Below are 12446 nucleotides of genomic sequence, written 5' to 3'. Positions count from 1 at the left end.
GAAGGCCTTTGTGAGGTCAAAGAAGGCCATGTACAGCGGTTGGTGCTGCCCCCTGCATTTCTCTTGTAGTTGATGCACGGTGAAGATCATGTCCATTGTGCCCCTTAGTGGGCGGTATTCGCATTGCGACTCTGGGAGGAGCTATTTAGCCATTGGGAGAAGGCGATTGAGGAGGATTCTTGCTATGACTTACCCTGTGGCAGACAGCAGGGAGACTCCTCTGTAATTACCGCAATCGGACTTGTCACCTTTCTTGAAGATGGTCAGGATTACGGCATCTGAGATCCCCCTGGCATGCTCTCCTTCCAAATAAGAGAAATGAGTTCATGTATTCGCGCCAATAGTGCTTCTCCACCATGTTTTAGCGCCTCGGCGGGGATTCCATCTGCTCCTGAGGCTTTGTTATTATTCAGTTGTTGGATGTCCTTTTCAGCCTCATGCCGGGCTGGGGTTGTGCTGAGGTGGTGGCAGGTAGCATGCTGCGGGATGGAGTTGAGGGCACTCACGCCAAAGACAGAGTCTCAGTTAAGGAGATCTTCGAATTGCTCCTTCCAGTGGGCACTGACTGCCTCTCTGTCCTTGATGAGTAACTCTCCGTTCTTGGCCTGCAGTGGGATAGGACCTTGGGCGCTTGGGCCGTAGATGGTCTTGACTGCGCTAAAGAATCCACGCACATCGTGGTTGTCGGCTAGCTGCTGGGTCTCCTGCGCTTTCTCCACCCACCATCTGTTCTTTAGGTTGCGAGTTTTTTGTTGGACCTTGGCCTTCAGGTGTCTGTAGAGCTTCTTTCTTGCTCTCAAGTTCTGTTGCTGTTTTCAGGTATGGATGAATGCAGACAACAACACTCAAGAAGTCTGCTTGATTGGCACCCCATACACCGCCTTAAACATTCACTCCCTCCACCACTGGTGCACCATGTTTGCAGTGTGTACCATCGTCAAGTTGCACTGCAGCAACTCACCAGGGCTTCTTCAACAGCACCTCCCAAACTCGCAACCTCTACCATCTAGAAGGACAAGGGCAGAAGGCACATGGGAACACCAGCACCTGAAAGTTCCCCTCCAAGTCACACACAATCTTGACATGGAAATATATCGCTGTTCCTTCATCATTGTTGGGTCAAAATCCTGGAACTTCCTCCCTCACAGCACTGCGGGAGTACCTTCACAAGACGGACTGCAACGGTTCAAGAAAGTGGCTCACCACCACCAGGGCAATGAGGGATGGGCAATAAATGCTGGCCTTGGCAGCGAAGCCCACATCCCGTAAATGAAATTTAAAAAAATTATCCTTTATCCAGAATTCATCCTTGGTATGTATGATTGAACATGATGCATTCCATTCAAACAGCTGTGTGTATTTCATAAACAGCAATTAGAAAATGTGCATATGCACTGCTCTTGGAGATAAAAGAAAAATTACAAACATAATGGCCTAGAAATTTGTGTTTGCCATGAAAGTTGCCGGTGTGTTAACGGCTGCTGAAAATAGCCGCAATGCTAAGGAGAATAAATTCATCTGGGGAGCTGGAGATTGGTGGCGCATCCCTAACCTTCCGTGCAATGCCTTCCTGGTGGTGTTAGTGGAGACCTTCGAGGTGAAGTTCCTCTCCTGAAGCTGTTTTTGAGCTTCGGATAGCCTCTGGGAGCGAGGCTGTGGAGCTCACAAGGAATTCTGGGCAATTAAAAGGGCTATGAATTAAATGGGCAATGCACTCAGAACTTTCTTTTAAAAATTTGTTCATGGGAGCTGGGCGTCACTGGCAAGGTCAGCATTTATTGCCCATCCCTAATTGCCCTCGAGAAGGTGGTGGTGAGCCGCCTTCTTGAATCGCTGCAGTCGTGTGGTGAAGGTACTCCCACAGTGCTGTTAGGTAGGGAGTTCCAGGATTTTGATCCAGCGACGATGAAGGAACGCCGGTATATTTCCAAGTCAGGATGGTGTGTGACTTGGAGGGGAACTTGGACGTGTTCCCATGGGTCTTTCTAGTTGGAAGAGGTCACGGGTTTGGGAGGTGCTGCCAAAGAAGCCTTGGCAAGTTGCTGCAGTGCATCTTGTAGATGGCACACATTGCAGCCACGGTATGCTGGTGGTGGAGGGAGTGAATGTTTAAGGTGGTGGATGGGGTGCCAATCAAGCGGGCTGCTTTGTGCTGGATGGTGTCGAGCTTCTTGAGTGTTGTTGGAGCTGCACTCATCCAGGCAAGTGGAGAGTATTCCATCACACTCCTGACTTGTTCCTTGTAGATGGTAGAAAGGCTTTGGGGAATGGAGAGGTGAGACACTTGCCGCAGAATACCTAGCCTCTGACGTGCTCGTATTGCCACAATATTTGTGTGGCTGGTCCAGTTAAGTTTCTGGTCAATGGTGACCCCCAGGATATTGATGGTGGCGGATTCGGCGATGCTAATGCCACTGAATGTCAAGGGGTGGTGGTTAGAAACATAGAAGATAGGAGCAGGAGTAGGCCATTCAATGCGATCATGGCTGATCATCCAAATTCAGTACCCGGTCCCTGCTTTCTCCCCATACCCCTTGATCCCTTTAGCCTTAAGAAATATATCCAACTCCTTCTTGAATATATTTAATGTATTGGCCTCTACTGCCTTCTGTGGTAGAGATTCCACAGGTTCACCACTCTCTGGGTGAAGAAATTCCTCCTCATTTCTGTCCTACCCCTTATCCTTAGACTGTGACCCCTGGTTCTGGACTCCCCGACCATCAGGAACATCCTTCCTGCATCTAGTCTGTCCAGTCCTGTCAGAATTTTATAAGTTTCAATGAGATCCCCTCTCATTCTTCTAAACTCCAGCGAGTACAAGCCCAATCGACCCAATCTCTCCTCATACGTCATTCCTGCCATCCCAGGTATCAGCCTGGTGAATCTTCGCTGAACTCCTTCCGTGGCAAGAACATCCTTCCTCAGATAAGGCGACCAAAACTGCACACAATACTCAAGATGTGGTCTCACCAAGGCCCTGTATAACTGCAGCAAGACATCCTTGTTCCTGTACTCAAACCCTCTTGCTACAAAGGCCAACATGCCATTTGCCTTCTTAACCGCCTGCTGCACCTGCATGCTTACCTTCAGCGACTGGTGCACAAGGACACCCAGGTCTCGTTGCACTTCCTCTTCTCCCAATCTATTGCCATTCAGATAATAATCTGCCTTCCTGTTTTTGCCACCAAAGTGGCTAACCTCACATTTATCCACGTTATATTGCATCTGCCATGCTTCTGCCCAATCACCCAACCTGTCCTAGATTCTCGCTTGTTGGAGATAGTCATTGCCTGGCACTTCTGTGGCATGAATGTTACCTGACATTTATCAGCCCAAGCCTGAATGTCATCTGTTGAGTCTGTGTTTCCAAATGTAGTTATGCTGAATAACTGGACACAGACTACAGAAATAATTAAACAGGTCTTTAGTAATTGAGGGTCAGGGCTGAACTGGAATACACTTTGCTCCACAGGGTTTATATACCGGTGTGGTCACCACCGGTACTACAATGTACAGGAGCCATCAAAAAGTAGTCCATCACCTTAAGGTATCCTCTTAAGGTGGTACAGGTTACATACACTACAATTCCTCCCCGTTTAGCTTAACAGTGTACACCCCAATTTAAACATTACATGGATAACATATATACAACTTTCACACAAAACTGTTCAAAGATTCAGTCTCTGAGGAGGCCTCCTGATCCGGGCCGGATAACGCCTTTCAGGGGTCTCTGGTTCTCGTTGCTGGGGTGACTCATCCATTTGATCTCCTATGGATTGAACATCATCATGTACGTTCGAGTCTGAGGTAGATGCTACAGGCTCAATAACTTCTTCAACTGGTGTCTCTGCCGTAGACATGGGGTCGACCCTTGTTCTCGATTCCACAAGTTGGTCAGCATGACGTCGTATTACGTTCTCTCCAACGTCTACCGTGTACATCAAGGGTCCTTGTCGGGCACGAATTGTTCCGGATTGCCATTTATCATTCCTATAGTCCCTGGCCAACACTGGTTGTCCTATTTCGAAACTCCGAGTGGCCTTGTTATTTCCGTGCTGGAATTGCTTGTTTTCGACTTCCCTACGCACATTGGGTTTTAACAAATCCAACCGGGACCGCAACCTCCTGTTATAGAACATTATGGCAGGGCTTTGATTTGTCACTGCATGCGTGGCGTTTCGATATGCCATCAGGAAATTGTCCACCTTGTGTTGTAGTGGAATATGGTCTTCGCTCATGGCCTTTATCGCCTTTTTGAACATTTGTACAAATCTCTCGGCCAACCCATTTGTAGCCGGATGATATGGGGCAGATGTATAGTGTTTCACCCCATTCTTTTTCATGAATTTCTGGAATTCTTCTGACACGAACTGTGGTCCGTTGTCTGAACATATTTGTTCCGGCAACCCATTCCTTGCAAATATGGTTCTTAGAACTGCGATCGTCTTTTCAGAGGTAGTGGTCGACATCTTAATCACTTCTGGCCATTTAGAATGTGCGTCTACTGCTATCAAAAACATGGAATCCATGAATGGACCTGCAAAGTCGATATGCACACGTTGCCATGGGGTTGAAGGCCATTCCCACGGATGCAGCGGTGCAATTGGAGGTGCGTTTTGAACTTTTTGGCACCCTGAGCAGCTTTGAGTCAGATCCTCTATTTGTTTGTCGATACCTGGCCACCACACATAAGCCCCAGCAAGGCTTTTCATCTTGACTCCCCCCAGATGACCTTCATGCAATTCCTTCAGAACTCTCTCCCTTAATTTAGGAGGAATAATCACCCTTGTTCCATACATCAATGTTCCTTGACAGACGGACAGCTGTTCTCGTATGGCTGAGAATGCTGGTAACAGTGGGTCGCCATGTGCTGGCCATCCCTTCACTGTCAAATCGTAGACCCGAGACAGTGTCAGGTTGTTTCGGGTCTCTCTCTCAATACCCGCATTAGTGACTAATAAGCATTCGATGATGGTCGAGTGAAATATCTCGACAGGGTCAACTGCCGGTGCCTCTTCCGCTGTAGGTAGTGGCAGGCGCGACAGCCCATCAGCATTACCATGTTGCTTTGTACCTTTGAATTCGATATCATATTGATGTGCCCCTAGGAAAAGGGACCATCTCTGAAGCCTCTGCGCCGTCATAACCGGAACACCCTTCTTAGGGTTAAAAATGGAAACCAACGGCTGGTGATCTGTCAGCAGCGTAAACTTTTGGCCTTGCAGGTAATGGTTAAATTTCTTAACTCCCCACACGAGGCTGAGAGCCTCCCTATCTATCTGAGCATAGTTGCGCTCTGCGGAGGTCAATGATCTGGATGCGAACGCGACTGGCCTTTCCAAGCCATTTGGAAACTTATGTGAGAGCGCTGCCCCGATACCATATGGAGAAGCATCACAAGCTAAGCGAATAGGCAGCGTTGGGTTAAAGTGAGCCAACACTTCCTTAGAGGTGATCAGTGCCTTGCTTTTTTGAAAAGCCCGCTTACAATCATCGCTCCACTTCCATGGTATTCCCATTTGCAAAAGTGTGTTCAGCGGGTGTAACACAGTGGATAAATTTGGAAGAAACTTGTGGTAATAGTTAACCAACCCAAGGAACGACCGCAACTGGGATACATTTTTCGGAGCGGGAGCTTTCACAACAGCTTCGATCTTGTCAGGTGACTTATGGAGCCCCTCCTGGTCAATGACGTGGCCGCAGTACGAGATTCGCTTTTGAAAGAACTCACATTTCTGGCGATTAACTCTGAACCCATATTCTTTCAATCTGGTGAGCACCTGCTCCAAATTCGCGAGGTGATCCTTATCATCAGCTCCTGTAATCAGAATGTCATCCAGGTAGCATTGTGTGCCTGGAATTCCCTGCAATACCTGCTCCATGGCCCTTTGCCAAATCGCTGGAGCCGATGCCACTCCAAAAACCAGTCTATTATACCGAAATAAGCCCTTATGTGTGTTGATCGTGAGATACTAGCGTGACGCTTCATCAACTTCCATCTGTAGGTACGCCTGCGCCAGGTCTATCTTGGTGAAGTGTTTCCCGCCAGACAGCGAAGCGAAGATATCTTCAATCCGCGGAAGCGGATATTGCACCGTGTGAAGAACCGGATTAACAGTGATCTTGAAATCGCCACAGATGCGAACCTTCCCAGGTTCCCCCGGCTTGTTGCTCAACGAACGCTTCATGAAAGGAACAATGGGTGTGGCCCATTCGCTCCAGTCCACCTTGGACAGTACTCCTGAATGTTCTAGCCCTTCCAGCTCTGCTTCCACAGCAGGTCATATCGCATAAGGTACCGGTCTGGCTTTGAAAAATTTTGGGTTTGCATGTTCTTCAACCTTGATGTTTGCCGTAATTCCTTTCAGTGTTCCCAGTCCCTGTTAGAACACCTCCTTAGCATTGTCCAATATTTTGGACAGTCGTTTAGGTTTGACGTCGTCCTCTTTACAGGAATCTACAGTCAGTGCTTGTATGGAATGCCAGTCCACATTTATTCTCCGGATCCATTCCCGTCCCAGTAGTGGCGGACCTCCATCAGGTAACACATACAAGTCCATTTCCTGACTTTCTTTACCATTGTAGACCACATTTACTTTTATCTTTCCGATGGGGTATACTATTTGCCCCGTGTATGTTTTCAATACAATCTCCGTATCCCTCAGGGGAATGTGCGAGAATAACCTTTTGTAATCTTGCTTATTCATGACCGTCAATGCCGATCCAGTGTCCAATTCCATCTTCACTTGGACTCCTGCTATCCGAAGCATGGCCCAGATAGTTTGGTGGTCTGCTGTATTACCCACATTATGTATTTTTAGACAACCCAGTTCCTTACTGCTGGAGTCTGAATCCATCTTCTGTTCATCCGAACTGTTCTCCGTCACCTTGTGTACTTTTTTGTACTTCTCCTGCGGCGACTTTTTGCTGCTGGTCTTCTTTCCTGACCGGCATACTCTCGCTATGTGACCAAGTTTGCCACATTGCCTGCATTCTTTATCTTTGAACCAGCACTGGTTCTGGTCATGCGTTGTCCTTCCGCAACGATAACACTTTACTGCGCCCAATGCCATTTCATTGGTGCTGAATTCCAATGGCCTTTGCTGTATCTCTGCAGCGCCTCGTGCGACGCTGCAATGCTGAAAGCTTTGTCCAGCGTAAGATCCTTTTCCTCTAGCAGTCGCTTCTGGGTTCCTTCCCTTAGGAGCCCACACACAAACTTATCTCTCAGTGCGTCTGCTAGTCCTGTACCGAACTGACAGTACTTTGATAACTTGCGCAGTTCGATTAAGAATTCAGCGTTGCTTTCCTCTTTAAGTTGAATTCTTTTGTAGAATTTAAATCGTTCCGCTATCAGCAGCGGCGTGGGGTTTAAATGCTCTTGCAGGATAGTAACAATATCCGCGAAACTCTTTCCTACCGGTTTATCTGGTGTTACAAGGTTCCTTAATAACCCGTACGTCTTCGCACCCATCGAGTTTAATAGGGTTAGTGCTTTCTTATCCTCCGGTACCTCATTCGTTGTACAGTAAACTTCGATGCGTTCCACATAAGTGGCCCAATCTTCCACATCGTTATCAAAAGCAGTGATGTTACCCGTTTTTGGCATCCTTGTTGAGTTTCCTTTCCTTCGGATATGATTATTATTATTTTTTCTCAAAATGGCGGCTTCCCGCGCTTGGCGGCTTTTCCCGCACTTGTCTTCTTCCCCCGCCGACTCAAAATGGCGATTACCGCGCTGTTGCCGTTCTCGCCTCCCAGCGGTCCTTTATTTTCCCCTACGCTGCTGCTCTTGTTCCCCGCCGCTCCCGCGGTCCTTGTGGACATAAACGCTTTTCTGGCTGCTGCGCGTCTCTGCCCCGATTGCAGTCCGGCCCCTGACACCGGCTGCGGTCGTGTTCTCCTCCCTTTTCGTCGTTTCCCTCCCCTTCTCTTACTGACAACTCGGCCGACTTCCCCCCCGTGCCGCTCGATCGGGCTTACCCGCCGCTGTCGTCGAAGGGATGTTCACTGATGTTTGACTTCATGGCCAGAAACCAACCCGGGTTCCTGATTGCCTCCCGTGCTATGCAGTGCCCAGCAGGATGTTGAGGGTGGATGTCCTTGATCGACGCCCGTTTCAGAGGCAAAGCTTCCTTTGATGCAACTGCCGCTAGGTAAGATCAGACTCGTCGCCACTGTTGAGTCTGTGTTTTCAAATGTAGTTATGCTGAATAACTGGACACAGACTACAGAAATAATTAAACAGGTCTTTAGTAATTGAGGGTCAGGGCTGAACTGGAATACACTTTGCTCCACAGGGTTTATATACCGGTGTGGTCACCACCAGTACTACAATGTACAGGAGCCATCAAAAAGTAGTCCATCACCTTAAGGTATCCTCTTAAGGTGGTACAGGTTACATACACTACATCATCCAGGTCTTGTTGCATGCAGGCATGGACTGCTTCAGTATCTGAGGAGTTGCGAATGGCACTGAACACTGCAGTCATCAGCAAACATCCCCATTTCTGACCTTATGTTGGAGGGAAGGTCATTGATGAAGCAGCTGAAGATGGTTGGGCCTAGAGCACTGCCCTGAGGAACTCCCGCAGCGATGTCCTGGGGCTGTGATGATGGACCTCCAACCAGCACAACCATCTTCCTTTGTGCTAGGTATGACTCCAGCCAGTGGAGAGTTTCCCCCCCCCCCATTCCCATGGACGTCAGTTTTACTAGGGCTCCTTGATGCCACTCAGTCAAATATTGCCTTGATGTCAAGGGCAGTCAGTCTCACCTCACCTCTGGAATTTGGCTCCTTTGTCCATGTTTGGACCAAGGCTGTAATGAGGTTTGGAGCTGAGTGATCCTGGCGGAACCCAAACTGGGCATCAGTGAGCAAGTTATTAGTGAGTAAGTGCCGCTTGATAGTACTGTCGACGACACCTTCCATCGCTTTGCTGATGATTGAGAGTGGACTGATGAGGGGGCAATTGGCCGGATTGGATTTGTCCTGCTTTTTGTGGACAGGACATACCTGGGCAGTTTTCCACATTGTCAGATAGATGCCAGAGTTGTAGCTGTACTGGAACAGCTTAGCTAGAGGCGTGGTTAGTTCTGGAGCACAAGTCTTCAGCACAACAGCCGGAATGTTGTCAGGGCCCATCGCCTTTGCTGTATCCAGTGCGCTCAACTGTTTCTTGATATCACGTGGAGTGAATCAAATTGGCTGAAGACTAGCTTATGTGATGGTGGGGATCTCAGGAGGAGGCCATTATGGATTATCCACTCGGCCCTGGCTGAAGGTGGTTGCAAACGTTTCAGCTTTGTCTTTTGCACTCATGAGCTGGGCTCTACCATCATTGAGGATGGGGATATTCATGGAGCTTCCTCCTCCCGTTAGTTGTTTAATGGTCCACCGCCATTCATGAGTGGATGTGGCAGGACTGCAGAGCTTTGATGTGATCCGTTGATTGTGGGATCGCTTAGCCCTGTCTATAGCATGCCGCTTCCACTTTTTAAGCATACATATAGTCCTGTGTTGCATCTTCACCAGGTTAGCACCTCATTTCTAGATACGCCTGGTGCTGCTCCTGGCATGCTCTTCTGCACTCCTTAGTGAAACAGGGTTGGTCCCCTGACTTGGTGGTATTGGTAGAGTGAGGGATATACCACGGAATGAGTTTACAGATTATGGTGGAATTCAATTCTGCTGCTACTGATCGTCCACAGCGCCTCATGGATGCCCAGTTTTGAGCTGCTAGATCTGTTCTGAATCTATCCCATTTAGCACGGTGGTAGTGCCACACCAGATGATGGAGGGTGTCCTCAGTGTGAAGACGGGACTTCATCTCCACAATGACGGTGTGGTGGTCACTGCTACCAATGCTGTCAATGCTACAGATTAAGATGCAGTGAAAAAAATGCAGTTTTCAGCCCTTACTGCCTTTCGAAAAAAAATGTAACATTAAAAAATCTCAAATGTGATTACTCAGCTGAAAGCTGAATTCCCTTCCGAACCTTAAAAATGGGAAAAGTGCTTCAGCACTAACCCAAATGGCTCAGCAAGCCAGGGAAGGGGCACCCAGGGCCTTGCACACAGCACTCAAGCTTTGTGCAGGGGGTCAACACTGCAAGAGAGGTCCTCTACCCACAGGGGTCAGGAGGCCTTCCAGAAAGAAGGATGTGGGACTACATCACTGAGGCCATCCCGGGCAGCAGTGTCACCCCCACCACCTGACTCCAGTGCCCAAAGAAGCTTCATAACCTCAGACCACTGGTCAAGGTCAGTGAATGCATCTTCAAAAGTCATCTACCAACTACATCACTATATTCACTCACACTGCTCAATGCACGACCCCCCACTACCAATCACTCACCTACCAACAATCTACACCAATCACGAGGCACATCTCCCATTCCTAGCCTCACCTCACCCTCTTGTAGGAGACGGTGCAGGCCATTCTTGGCAGGGGCATGGCTAAGCCCTTGGCCAGCGGTAGGGCTGAAAGGATACAAGATGCTAGTATCCTCATGTTATCCTCTTTCTGACATGCACCTCTTGCTTTCCCACCCTCCCATCACACCACCACCCTAGTGCATTCCACACCAAAGAAATGCAGCCTGTCCAGCCAGTGATTGACCAAGTAGAGGGAGAGGAGAGTGAGGAAGAAGAAACACCGTCACTTGATTTGACACTCCCAGCCACCAGCTCAACCAGCAAGGCCATTTGCAGTGTCACCCAATGAAAATCAGCAGCCTTCCACCAGCTATGTAGCAGCCACTTTTGGAAACATTTTGGTCTAACTGGTAAACCAAGCCACTATATCTCCCTTTGTAGAAATGTCTCAAGTGATGAGGCTATAGTAAACTGGGGTGGTGGGAAAGGAGGTTCTGCCGAGGACTATTCCCACTCTTGTGCTAGCATGTTCAATTGAATGCATTGTGTATTGCTGTGATAAACAAAGACAGATTTCAATTAATGATTAATAATGACCTGATTAAGAATTGTTAACTTGTACACAGACAAAATACAAGCCAGATATCAAGTATTTGGAAAATATTCTTGGAATGTTCTAGCAATATCATAGTTAGTTGAAAATATTTAGTCACAGCCAATAAAGTACTTTGGAAGTGTAATTATTGTTGTAATGTACAAAACATGGCAACCAATTTGCACACAGCAAGGTCCCATCAACAACCAGTGAGATAAATGATCAGATAATCTTTTTGGTGGTGTTGCTTCAAAGACAAATGCTGGGCAGGACACCATGTGCACTCTGCTACTTTCTTCAAACATCGCCATGGAATCTTTTTTACGTCCTTTGAGAGGGCACATGGGGCCTCAATTTAACGTCACCTGAAAGATGGCACCTCCAACAGTGCAGTGCTTTCTCAGTACTACACTGTAGTGTCAGCCTAGATTATGTACTCAAGACTCTGGAGCCATTACCTCTGATTCAGAAGCAAGAATGCTACTGCTGATCCAAGGATGGCACCTCGTTTCAGATAGAGACCGATTCAAATTTTAACACCCTGCTAACCGATTCCTCCAGAGAAGGCTCCAAAGCTTTCTCTGAAATTCTTCATCTGGAACATGGAAGTATATATTTTAAACCCATGCAAAGGCAGTCTCCAAACATATTGCTTCCATCCATCACAGCCTTAAACACCATTTTGTTCAGGACAGGCAAATGCTCCTTGGGAAATTAAAATGTACTTTTGAGTATAATTCTGGCCTTACAGCTGGCTTAGTGCTTATAAGTTATCCGTAGCAATCCAACGGGTTGAACCATTTGCTGCTCAGGAGGTACCACATTGAGACCTGTGGGTGGATTGATAGGACCTTAACTGAATTACCTACAATATACAGCACAGAAACTGGTCATTCGGTTCAACTAGTGTGTGCTGGTGTTTATACCCACATGAGTTTCCTCCCATTCCATCTACCTTCATCTCAGACTTTCAGCATATCTTTCTATTTCCTTTTCTCTCATGTACTCTTTCTCTTGAAAGGATCTAAGCTATTTGTCTCGACCCCTTCCTGTGGTAGCATATTCCACATTCTAACCACTGCGTAAACAAATACAAAAGGGAAACAAGGAGGGTCTTTATTAGTAACTATCTTGTCGTTTTGGATTCGCCCAAGTGGAAACGTTCTCTTCACATCGACTGTCCAGCCCATTCATAATTTTAAAGACCTCGATCAGGTCTCCTCTTTTCTAAGAAAAAAAGCCCCAACCTGTTCAATCTTTCCCGATAGCTGTAATCTCTCAATTCTGGTAGTATCCTTATAGATCTTTTTGTACTTTCTCCAGTGCTTCCATGTCCTTTTTAATAGTATGGAGACCAGACTGTGCACAGTACTGACCAGGGTCCTATGCAAGTTTAACATAATTCCACTACTCTTGAATTGTGCACCCCATGAAATAAATCCCAATGCTTTTTGTTTAGCATTTTTAATGCAT

The sequence above is a fragment of the Somniosus microcephalus genome, chromosome 4 (assembly GCF_052327205.1).
Source record: "Somniosus microcephalus isolate GS21.2 chromosome 4, FLI_Smic_1.0, whole genome shotgun sequence".
Classification (NCBI taxonomy): domain Eukaryota; kingdom Metazoa; phylum Chordata; class Chondrichthyes; order Squaliformes; family Somniosidae; genus Somniosus; species Somniosus microcephalus.
Note: the sequence above shows the minus strand (reverse complement) of the source record.